At 34.2% G+C, this 11,439-nt stretch overlaps 1 long non-coding RNA gene across 2 annotated transcripts in view; it reads left to right on the top strand.

Annotated features, from left to right (window-relative positions):
* LOC102997049 (uncharacterized) overlaps positions 1 to 11,139 on the top strand; it is a 42,386-nt gene extending 31,247 nt beyond the window's left edge. For both annotated transcript variants that reach the window (XR_448312.4, XR_002891360.3), the window contains one exon: positions 9,670 to 11,139. This is a non-coding gene — a long non-coding RNA (uncharacterized lncRNA). The remainder of the gene's footprint in view (positions 1 to 9,669) is intronic.
* Positions 11,140 to 11,439: the final 300 nt, after the last annotated feature.

Here is an 11,439-nt window from a genome sequence, read left to right as displayed (position 1 = left end):
TAATGATGAAAAATCTGAAAGAGAAATTAAGGAAACACTCCCATTTACCACTGCAACAAAAAGAATAAAATACCTAGGAATAAACCTACCTATGGAGACAAAAGACCTGTATGCAGAAAACTATAAGACACTGATGAAAGAAATTAAAAGTTATACCAACAGATGGAGAGATATACCATGTTCTTGGATTGGAAGAGTCAACATTGTGAAAATGACTATACTACCCAAAGCAATCTACAGATTCAGTGCAATCCCTATGAAACTACCAGTGGCATTTTTCACAGAACTAGAATAAAAAATTTCACAATTTGTATGGAAATACAAAAGACACTGAATAGCCAAAGCATTTTTGAGAAAGAAAAACGGAGCTGGAGGAATCAGGCTCCCTGACTTCAGACTCCACTACAAAGCTACAGTAATCAAGACAGTATGGTACTGGCACAAAAACAGAAATACAGATCAATGGAACAGGGTTGAAAGCCCAGAGATAAACCCACGCAATATGGACACCTTATCTTTGATAAAGGAGGCAAGAATATACAGTGGAGAAAAGACAGCCTCTTCAATAAGTGGTGCTGGGAAAACTGGTCAGGTACATGTAAAAGTATGAAATTAGAACACTCCCTAACACCATACACAAAAAGAAACCTAAAATGAATTTTAAAACCTAAATGTAAGGCCAGACACTATAAAACTCTTAGAGGAAAACATAGGCAGAACACTCTGACATAAATCACAGCAAGACCTTTTTGACCCACCTCCTAGAGAAATGGAAATAAAAACAAAAATAAACAAATGGAACCTAATGAAATTTAAAATCTTTTGCACAGCAAAGGAAACCATAAACAAGATGAAAAGACAACCCTCAGAATTGGAGAAAATATTTGCAAATGAAGCAACTAATAAAGGATTAATCTCCAAGATATACAAGCAGCTCATGCAGCTCAATATCAAAATACAAACAACCCAGTGCAAAAATGGGCAGAAAACCTAAATAGAGATTTCTCCAAAGAAGATATACAGATTGCCAACAAACACATGAAAGGATGCTCAACATCACTAATCACTAGAGAAATGCAAGTCAAAAGTACAATGAGGTAACACCTCACACCGGTCAGAATGGGCATCATCACAAAATCTACAGACAATAAATGCTGAAGAGGGTGTGGAGAAAAGGGAACCCTCTTGCACTGTTGGTTAGAATGTAAATTGATACAGCCACTATGGAGAACAGTACGGAGGTTCCTTAAAAAACTACAAATAGAACTACCACACGACCCAGCAATCCCACTACTGGGCATATACTCTGAGAAAACCATAATTCAAAGAGTCATGAGGGGGCTTCCCTGGTGGCGCAGTGGTTGCGCAGGAGCCAGGTAGGTCTCTGCTTTCAAGGAGTCTATTGGAGAAGGTGGACAAGGAAACCAAAGAGAATACCGCAATAGGATGAGTGAGATTACAGAGGTATGCACAGGATGCCATGGAACACAGAGAATAACAGTGACCAACAGCAATATTAGGCAACGCTTACTGAACGTGTATTATGTGCCAGGTGCTGTGAAAATGCTGTTGTGTGGTTTTGAGTAATTTTTCTGAAGTAGAAATCTGATCATGGTTCTCTGCATGTTAAGACCTCCCAGGAGTCTGTCATACAGCGTGAAGTAAGCCAGAAAGAGGAAAAACAAATCCTGTATGCTAACACATATGTATGGAATCTAAAAAAAAAAAAAAGTGGTTCTGAGGAACCTAGGGGCAGGACAGGAATAAAGACCAGACGTAGAGAATGGACTTGAGGATACTGGGAGGGGGAAGGGTAAGCTGGGATGAAGTGAGTGGCATGGATATATATATACACTACCAAATGTAAAATAGATAGCTAGTGGGAAGCAGCCGCATAGCACAGGGAGGTCAGCTCCGTGCTTTGTGACCACTTAGAGGGGTGGGCTAGGGAGTGTGGGAGGGAGACGTGAGAGGGAGGGGATATGGGGATATATGTATATGTATAGCTGATTCACTTTGTTATACAGCAGAAACTAACACAACATTGTAAAGCAATATACTCGAATAAAGATATTTTTTAAAAGAATGTGTCTCTATCAGGAATCAATGATTTTTAGTGATTTTATGTTTATATATTCCGCAACTTTGAAGATTTATAACATTAATGTTGACATTTCAACTTTTAATTTTTAGAAGCCCTTTTCTGCTGACTGCATAACAAAAGAAAGCCGATATAGAGTCATTCAAGTCTAGATTTTGGTACTTCTTATCTCATGTGATTTTTAGTAAATTACTTCACTTCCCTGACCCTCAGTTTCTTTACCTTTAAAGTAGCAATGATAATAAAATTAATACCTACCTGATAGGATTGCCATGGTGATTAAATGACATAATGTAATAGTATTCCTGGAACCTATTAAAGAGTTCCTCTGTTTCTCTAGTGAAGTGAGGGTGAGGGTTATGGTTAGGGTTAGGCTTAGGGTCATATGCAAAATTGCACCCAGTATTAAGTGCAAACCACCGATATTCTACAAGGCTAAAATAACGAGTCCTGTTTTTTCCTGATTGTTTTTCCAGCTATTGTTCATCATTTAAATGGTCTCTTTTGCAGCATCTTAATATTAGGCTACTAACTTCAGAAAGCAATCTGCCCTGATTGCCTTGCTATTGACTGAGGATTCAGAGCACCAGTCCTAAGAAGTGGCATTTGATTTATACTAGATCACTGACTTTCTCCTTAAGAGACCTGCACTGATCATTTCATGAATCTGTAAAACTCCCAATACTATTATAGAATGTAATTTCTCTCATAAAATTCAGTAAAACATGAAACTCCTAAGTGACCCCTTGGATTTTTAATGATTCTATAAATGCATTACTAGAATAATGCCTTTATTAAGGCTAAGTGATTTGTTCAACACATCAGTGTGGGTAATTCAAATAAGTGCTTCAGCAAAATTCCAAACTGCTACAAGTCATGGACCTTACCACTTTACTCCACTTACTGCTAAATGCATCTCCTCAACTACACCACTAACCTCACTTCGTAAATTATGTAAACCTGATGATTCCACATCAACTTTCTCAGATCATTAAATTATATTAAGATTACTCCCTGAATGCAGATAATTGCATTTCTTTACTAAGAGAATTTATCAATCTTTTTTAGGATTTTATTTCTGTTTCTAAGCATGTTGATTAATATTTGGGTATTTTTAAAATTAGTAATAGTAAATACTTCAAATATATTATGTATTCATTGTGCCTGATGAACTAAAAGTCTTTAATTATTTTTGTAAAAAAACACTCAACTTTGCTTTCATAGACTTCATGGTAAAGGGGCACTTTTAGAGTAAATGAATATCTGGATTTTAATCCAGTTACAATTTTTTTAAAGCACTGTGTCTATTCAAGTTACATAAGACTCATTTTCCTTGTCCATAAAATATCGATATAGTATGAGATTGTCAGGAGGATTAAAAAGAGTAGAATATGTCAATATTTATTATGGGAAAGGTGTTGAATAAATATTAGTTCTCTTCGCATTTCCTTCTAATCACACAGGTTTCTTTTATGCTCTCACATGGTGAACATAGTATTTTAAAAATAGAGAACAAGATTAGAAATGTATTTGCAAGCCCTTTTATTATCATTGCTTCTTTCTTTTTTTTTTAACATCTTTATTGGAGTATAACTGCTTTACAATGGTGTGTTAGTTTCCGCTTTACAACAAAGTGAATCAGTTATACATATACATATGTTCCCATATCTCCTCCCTCTTGCGTCTCTCTCCCTCCCACCCTCCCTATCGCACTGCTCTAGGTGGTCACAAACCACCTAGCTGATCTCCCCGTTCCATGCGGCTGCTTCCCACTAGCTATCCACCCTACGCTTGGTAGTGTATATATGTCCATGCCACTCTCTCACTTCGTCACAGCTTACCCTTCCCCATCCCCATATCCTCAAGTCCATGCTCTAGTAGGTCTGTGTTTTATTCCCGTCCTACCCCTAGTCTCTTCATGCCACTTTTTTTTTCTTAGATTCCATATACACGTGTTAGCATACGGTATTTGTTTTTCTCCTTTGCTTATTTCTATATCAAACAAATAGTAAACATTTTCCTATTATCCTCTCTTACGTTTAACACTTTAGGATCATATTTTCTTCCCAAACAATTTTACTTGCTGGCTATTCTTTAAAAAAGTTTTTATATTATTTCCTATTGGCATTGCCATTTCTTTGATCCCTATTTAATAACAGACATGATTTATATTTTTGGAAAAATTACTATTTGGCTTTGTATGAAACTTTCTTTATTCATAATTTTGTTAACTTTCAGCATTACTGGGCTAATTCATTAAGGAAGGTATTTTATTACCAGTTTTTTCAGATGTATATTGTGATAAGGAAGTAAGTGACATCTAATAGTTTGAATGACAGGGGAGATCTAGACTTTGGCAAAGAGTCTATTTATTGTCATTAATTAGCCACAGTCAGGTATTAAATATGTTGTTTTCAATATCAAGATATTGAAGAGCTTCCCTGGTGGCGCAGTTGTTGAGAATCTTCCTGCCGATGCAGGGGACACGGGTTCGTGCCCCGGTCCGGGAAGATCCCACACGCCGTGGAGCGGCTGGGCCCATGAGCCATGGCCACTGAGCCTGTGCATCCGGAGCCTGTGCTCCACAACGGGAGAGGCCACAACAGTGAGAGGCCCATGTACCACACACACACACACAAAAAAAAAAAGATATTGAAAAAAATCATAATTGATTTACAATTAGCCACAACTTAAATATCTATGAATTTTAGGGTCCCTCTCAGTATTTAAATCTCAGGGTGAGCAAATCTCACAATGCTCTTTCTGAAAGGTACACAGAATCAGCACTTTTTATAGAACTTCTCCCTATACTCTTTTCTTTCCCCATAGGTATACTCATTCCACAATATTTATGGAAAAGATGGACAGATTTTCATATTCCTGTCGTTTCTTCTTCCTTAATTATTTTTATTTTCATTATAATTTTTAGTTCTGTCAATACAGAAGTTATTTTACACAGCAATTGGTGTTTAAAATGTGCATTCACATTTTTTTGTTGAATAAGTGAGTTAATGTATTAATGATGTGTGTAGGGTAAATGAAGTAATCCTATACTCTTCTGTGAGTAAAAAGTGATTCTGATAGTTTATAGCTTTGGCCAAGATCCCAGAGCTGGGACTCCAACCCTGATTTTCTAAGTCCTTTATGCCTTCAACTATTCTCTACTTTTCAACTTTGCATTTTCTCTTCAAATCTTCCTAATATCAAGATCAACTCTCTTCCTAAAGATTTTAGTTTACTTAGTAGGCCTTGTTTTTGCCTTCCTCTTTATGAAACAATAACAAGCATAATTTATAAATGTAGGAAGAGTATTACTCTCTAGAAAAACAAAATCATTATGAGATATATAAATATATATATGAATTGGCTCATGTGATTATGGAGTCTGAGAAGCCCCAAGGTCTGCAGTTGGCACCTGGAGGCTCAGGAGAGCCAACAGTATAAGTTACTATCTGAAAGCCATCAGACTCAAGATCCAAGAAGAGCTGATGCATCAGTTTGAGTCCAAAGTCAGGAAAAAGGATAAGACCTATGTCCCAGCTCAAAGCAGTCAGACAGGAGGAGTCCCCTCCTACTCACAGGAGAGTTAGTCTTTGTGTTCTATTAATTCTTTCAACTGATTGGATGAGGACCACCTACATTAGGGAGGGCAAACTGCTTTACTCAGATTAACATTCAAATGTTAATCTCAGTTAAAAACACCCTCACAGACACACCCAGAATAATGTTTAATGAAAAATCTGGGCACACAGCGGCCCAATCAAGTTGACACATAAAATTAACCATCACATCATCTCTTTTCTTCATGCTGTATGAGAGACATCATTTATGTGGAAAGCAAAACAAATTATTAAGGCAATATGGATCACTTAGGCTCTGCATAACCAATAAATCAGAAAATGACAAACCTTCTTGAAGATGTACTTAATTTTTTTAGGCTTTAATACTTCCTAAGCATTTTCTCAATGTGGTTGCAGAATCAATTGAAAATTATTTCAGAAGAAAATTTAATTACTTTCCAGGATTAAAATTTTAATTATGAGTAGTCAATTAAATGCTAATATTAAGAATTACTCTTCAGATTTGTATGCAAATATGTATTTTCTTATGCACAAACTGAAGATAAAGCAAGTTCATAGTAGAGATTTTTTTGCAGTTCACTAAATCAGTGATAATTTGCTTTGAGAAGCATTTTGTGCTCATGATATGAAAAGTAATAAGTCCACTCTTACCTGGTCTACTGGAAAAAAAATTGGTTGGTTGATAGAGAATGTAGCTACATAGAAAATTTAGGAGATGGGCTTTTCTTATGCAAAATTGGAAGTAATTTAGCATTTTAGAAAAGAAATAAATGAATAAAATGGATTTTTATATTTCTCTTTTGTCACTTTCTAACTCCCACTAACATAGAAATGTATTTACAGTTTCATTTAATTTTAAAGTTGAAAGGGCATTATATTTTATCTAATTTAACTTTCTTAATATTGCTGATGAAAAATATGAGGCTAGAAGAGTTACGTGACTGTTAGTGAAAAACTTATGCCTAGAAAAAAACTTTCCTGTTTGAAACACTGTACCAGTATACTATTCAACATCACCCGTGGAAGGAAAGAACACTAGCTCACAGACCTGGTGACTTGAGTTTTACTTCCAAACCTACCAAACTAGTATGAGATGTAGATCAAGTGAGTCTCTGTGCTTTTGATTCTTCCTCTCTAAAATGAAGTTGTTAGAATACATAATTTTTATGATACCTTCCAACTCTAATGGAGGGGAAGAAATAGGTACCTGTAAAAAAAGAAAAAGAATATAAAATAAAATATGATGGTCTTTACATTGATGAATGGTGATGGTATGCAATGAACAACTTATTTGTTTCCCTGGAGATTCCTCCTCAAAATAAAAAGATAATTTTTAAGCATATTACTTACCCATCTGATACTACACTTACCTCTATTATGTGATAAGATTAATATTAATCTTTTAAGTAGTCTGGATTGAAATTTCAAATTATCAGTATATTTCTGCTAAATCAAATTATGAAATAAATTTTTAAATTTAGCTTAGCTTAATTTTATAAAGTCTGGGATTTTTATTTGCTACATTTAGTTTCTCTTTGAAATTTGAAATGGACTGAATTATTTGGCTAATAATGTAATGTCATATCTTATTGGGGGTTTTGAAGAAAAAAAAAACCCACCAAGATAAGTCATCTGTAGTAAAATTTTCTTTAAATTTTAATTATTTTATTCGTGAAAAAATTAACCCTACAATGATTCAATCTAAAACTCAACAAAATTGAAAACAATAATTTTGATAACAATATGGGATAAGGAGTTTATGACATGGTATGATGTCATCTTTATGGATGACAACATGGACTAAAAGTAAAACTTCGTGATAAAAGTTGAAGGAATTCATTGTCAGAGCATCTGAGAATATCAATATTTAGCAGGCATTTTTTTCATTTCAGCACACATCTAAAATGTCATGAAGTGTATTCTGGTCGCTACAAAGTGTGTAACATAGGAAATCCTTTAAAATTGAATCTACTTTTAACAACTGAGATACGTTTTTTCCACTATTTTCTTTGTTGCTTATAAAATATACTTTATCTCTGTTATTGATACTATGAAAAATATCATAATATAAATATATATTTATATCATATATAAATATGATGAATTAATAAAATATATCAGTATATATATTTACACACACAAGATTTCAGCTTCTTTGAATACTTTTGACATAATTAATTTAGATAATTTTTATTATATTGAACTAGTAAGTCTAATTGGAAATGGAAAACAGATCTTGTGCATGTATGATAATATTTCTAGACAAAATCCCATATTAATACAGCTGACCCTTGAAAAAAGTGAGGGTTAGGGGTGCTGACCCCTACATAGTCAAACATCTGCATATAACTTTACAGCTGCCTTCCATTTCACTGTTTCTCATCTGTGGATTTAACCAACCATGGATTATGTAGTACTGTAGAACATATTTACTGAAAAAAAATTAATGTATAAGTGGACACATGAAGTCTAAACCTGTGTTGTTCAAGGGTCAACTGTACGTTATTTACTATGGTTAATTTAAAATGGTATTTTTCAATATAAATAGTTGAGGTAATTTCATAGATATTCTACAATCTTATTACACTCTCTGAAAACAGTGTGAGGCAAGTGTTAAGTACTAATGTGTTATTTAGTAGATGCAATCCTGTGCCAGCAGGAAAGAAGAGGAAAGGAAAAGAAGGCAGAATGGAAAAGAAAATAAAGTGATGTGTTACTCTACTGGTCACCACTCTGCATCAAGTTGTAGAACAGGTGCAGTCACTTGGCAAGAGACCACAGGACATCACCAGACAGGCAGTTGAGAGAAGATGTCACAGAGCAGTCCACAGGAAAAAGACAGTTTTATTGTTCCACTATTGTTTCTTATAGGTCAAAGTACATCCTATGAAGAATTAGTTCTTTTCTTCTTTAGAGTTGCTTTCTTGTACATTTTCCCCTTTGCCAGCTTCTCCAGAAGCCCCACCCATGCCCCAAGGTGTTGGGTTCTTCCATATCTAGAAGTGATCACAAATGGCAGAAAGTCAAAAAATGTGGCAAGTTGGACTTCCAGAGCAGCAGTAACCAAGGGTGAGCTCCCAATCTTATTGGGCAAGGAAGTGCCTAATTAGCCAAAGTGGTAAAGTTGAAAGCATGACTTTAAGAAGTAACTACAGATGCAGCTGAATCAGAACAAGTTGATAATGATCTGGAATTGGGGGAGCCACACTGTATTTGCTTGAGAAATATATAGTAGTTCCTTGAATGTTTTACATATTTCATTTATGTCATATGTATTTTTGATAACTGATTGATATCTAACTTCTGGATGATATTTTAATACACACAAGCAGCAGCATATGTGTATTTAATACAAGTAAGCAGCATATGTACAAACCAAACAACATAGCAGATTCTGATTTTTCCCTTTAAAGGCCAAATGATCTAGTGAAAATTAGCAGATATAAGTATTTTGAATAATTGGTACCACATTTAAAAACACATTCACTGCATTTTAGTCTGATCAGTTCTACCACTGTTATTATTTTCCCTTTAAAGTAGCAGTAAGTAGCATGCAAAGATTTAAAAATTTTCTCAGATTATCAGAACAACATCATTTAATTTGTAAAACTGTCTTCTAAAACGTCAAGCTGCAATAAATAACTTTATAATATGTAAAAATCTTAATACATCACCAATTTCTACATCTAAGTTTTAGTTATGTTTCTAAAAGCATAATTTTAGCAAATAAGTGTATTTTTCAGTTTATCCCCTTTGATTTTTTTCTTCTTCTTAAGGGTAAAATATATTAATTCTTTGGTGTAAGTTTACTGAGTGAAACTAGTCATTTGCTGTTATCATTTTGAATGAGGTGGTAACCCCAAAACAGATGCAGAGAAAGTTTATTCCAAAGATTTTTGAAGATAGAATTATGAATTGTTCACAGTCTGCAAGTGAAACCACTCTCATAAATTGCCTCAGGAAAATTTTTTTTTTTTTTTTTTGCAGTACGCGGGCCTCTCACTGCCGTGGCTCTCCCGTCGCGGAGCACAGGCTCTGGACGCGCAGGCCCAGTGGCCATGGCTCACGGGCCCAGCTGCTCTGCGGCATGCGGGATCCTCCCGGACTGGGGCACGAACCCGTGTCCCCTGCATCGGCAGGCGGACTCCCAACCAGTGCGCCACCAGGGAAGCCCCCTCAGGAAAATCTTGATCAAATGGATTTTGAACAAGCCTGGATCAGGGAGAGCTCTGTGTTGCTTCTGAAGGAATCAATGCCACAATATACAATTTTACACACTTTACTGCATTAAATAGATTCTGTGTTTTCTTAAATATACACTAGTTTTTAAGATGTTTTCCAATTATGCAATTAAATGAAATCAGAAAAAAATCCTCAAACTATAATATATACTTTGCTTCAAAATTATAATATGTTAAAACATCCTAAAACTTTGACCTACATTTCTGTCACCAGTAAGAAACTCAGACTATATTGTGGAAAGTATATTTTCATGTGAAAATTATAATTACATTATTAGGTACTGTGATGCCTACTGGATTAAGCAAGTAAATGCATTTCATATAGGAGAAGATTCAATAAAACTTGGTGTGCCTAAGAAGTTATTAGATGTTTATTGTAACATGCCTTGTAATATATTAGTTTTATGCAGTTTTACATTTTTAAAGTTTGCCAATAAAATATGTACTGCATATAGAATTTTAGACTCAATTTAAATTATTGAGTGTATTACTATTCATAGCCTTAAAAACAAACTTTACTTGAAATTAACTGTTTAAAAATATAGCATTTAAGTAGTATTGTTAACTGTTTTATCTCTAAAATACATATTTTGCACTACTGATAAAACTGCCTCTACTTTAAGTATTGGAAATACCAAAGCTGGGTGTCCAAAACTAGTTTAATATGCACATAGATATTTGTGACTTCTTCATGAGTAAGACTTCTTGACCTACATCAGTAAGCTTTGATTTGTTTTCTAGTCATGGTTTATATATATATGTTGAGTGAATCTATGATTAACATTTTATTTCTCCACCTATCATTAACGAGTGCTTATCTGTGATAGACATTGTATTGCACATGGAGGAATAAGCATAAATGAGATTACCATTCCTGCTTTTAAAAGGCTTTCAGTCTTGCATTTTTTTCCTTTATGACCGCATAATGCATTTGTATCTCTGACTAATTGTAACATTTCAGCGTATGGCCACAGAATAAAGAAAATTAACCATATATGTCACTGAAGCTATGGTTTTTAACGCATTAGTATCTTCAACAAACTGAGCAGCTAAAAAATTAAGAGGTATAGTTTATCATACATTTCCAAAATTTAAGTAATTCTTCGAATATTTTAATCAAAGGTGAACATTTGAAACAAAGAAGTTTTATGCATCAATGATCAATATCCATATCAACATGGTTTTATAATTTATACTGTTTGGTGGATAGCTGTGGTTTTGTTATAATATCCGCACTTAAGCAGAAGCAAGTGAATAAATTCATTGATTTTTGTATCTTTGTGTATATGTTATTGATGTTATACATGTATACTATACATAGTTAATTTGAAGAACAATGTAATCTGTAGTATTTTACACCTCACATTTTCTTAAGTTCTATGTTAGTATGTTCTATGTAATTTAATAATAACATGCATTCATTTATTCTTAGGATTTATACAGAATGAAATACTCTAGCATTACATAATTCAATAAGACTCTCTTTCCTGATCATCTGGTTTTCAATATGATTATT

This window comes from Physeter macrocephalus, chromosome 19 (genome assembly GCF_002837175.3).
Source record: "Physeter macrocephalus isolate SW-GA chromosome 19, ASM283717v5, whole genome shotgun sequence".
Taxonomy (NCBI): domain Eukaryota; kingdom Metazoa; phylum Chordata; class Mammalia; order Artiodactyla; family Physeteridae; genus Physeter; species Physeter macrocephalus.
This window is presented reverse-complemented; position numbering and strand designations above follow the sequence as displayed.